Raw genomic sequence first — 1,670 nt, 5'->3', positions numbered from 1 at the left:
GCTGACAGCAGCCGGCACGCACATTTTCAGCACCCCTGTTTCGGGTACCAAAACAGGGGGCACAACTACAGAAGGTAAAGTCCATCGATTTCTGCTGAAACAAAAAGTAGACAAATCTCTCCGCCTCCTCCAGCTGAATCACCGGGGCTGCAGCAAAGAACCAACACGCTTGTCTTCCGGCAGGGTTGGGGGCGAGCTGCGGGCTGCAGCAAAGCCCCCTCGGCCCTGCAATCACGTCCATCTACTCGCGATCTGATCCCCCCTATCTGATTGTATCTGTCTCCCCTCTTTCTGGACGGGGCTAGCTGCAAGGGCCCCACAGTCAGGCGCGTCCATAGCATTGCAATGATGTTCAGAGGACACTACATCACAGCCCCCCACCCCGGACCCCAACTTTAGCATATCACCCAGCACAATGAGAAGGCCTAGCTGGGTCCCCTAATGGAACCTAGATTGATGCTGCTGGTAAACCCGCGCAGTTATTCCAGGCTACTGAGCTCCGATGTGCACATTTCAAATGCAAGGAGGAAGTGTAACTTGAAAATGTGATTATTTATGCTCCTCAGTGTCCAGCCTCCAGGGCCTCACAGAGATATTAGCTCCGCGAAGACCCGGCCAGCAGCACCTGCGCTGTGTTAAGGACGCCCGGGGCGGGGCGGCGTGCAGCCCAGCCCTGCAGAAGCCCTGCAGACATTCGCTCTGAGAATTAACCACACGGGACAGTTAGAAACCAAGTCCAATTACATGCGTCCTTCCTGCGGCGCCCGGACTCCGAGGACCGGGGGTTTTCTTCCGCAGCAGGTTGCGGGTCTGTGGGAGAAGAAGCATCCAGTTACGGGCCACGAGGTCGGTGGAGACAGCCGCTGACCTGGCCCCTGGGCAGCTCTGGCTTTGCAGATGGCCTCGGGGTGCCTGATCCCCACCCAGGACTAGGTGCTGGCTGTGTTTGGGAGACAATTCTATCTTTCATTAAATTCACCCCAAGTGGTCCCCTTGGGGACTTCCCCTAGGAGCAGGCCACTGAAGTGTTGGGGAGCAATGCAGGGGAAGACGAGGCGGAGGAGAGGTGAGTTCTCACTCCCTGACTTCCCTCGCTGGGAAGAGTCCATGCAAGGCGGGAGCACCTCACTGCACGCGCGCTTCCGCTCCCCAGCATCCTCCCTCTTGTCCCCTCCCCTCCTCTCCTGCTCGCCCACCTCCTGCTGCAGACAGGCCTGTGTGAGGGGAGAGTCCACTCCCCCCCCCCGTACCTCCTAGGGACTATAAGCCAGGTGAGCTGTGCACCATGTCCGAGTGGAGGAGGGCTGGGGAGGACCCCTCCCTTTACGGCCTCACTTCTGGAAATGACTGCCTGGGCCTCCTCCTGGGGGTGCCCGCCCCACCCCAAGACCCCTGGGCCCTCTTCCCGCTCTCGCTGCGGGCTGTGTGGACGGGACTCCTCACTCCTCTGTGCCCCAGATGGACCCCGCCTGCCTTTCAAACCGGCCCCTCAGATCCCCCCTCTGGGGGCCCCCCTGGGGTGCAGGAGCTCCTGGCCTGGGGGCTCCCGCCCAGCTGGTTTGGGGTGGGCTCTGGACTCTCTGGTTTCCCAGGTCCCCGGATTAACCCTGAGAGTCCTGCTGCCGCAGACAGTCTCCAGAGGCTGCGTCCTGCCTCGGCCACTGGCAGGT

The sequence above is a fragment of the Condylura cristata genome, unplaced genomic scaffold (genome assembly GCF_000260355.1).
Source record: "Condylura cristata isolate star-nosed mole 26May11 unplaced genomic scaffold, ConCri1.0 scaffold00003, whole genome shotgun sequence".
Lineage (NCBI taxonomy): Eukaryota > Metazoa > Chordata > Mammalia > Eulipotyphla > Talpidae > Condylura > Condylura cristata.
Note: the sequence above shows the minus strand (reverse complement) of the source record.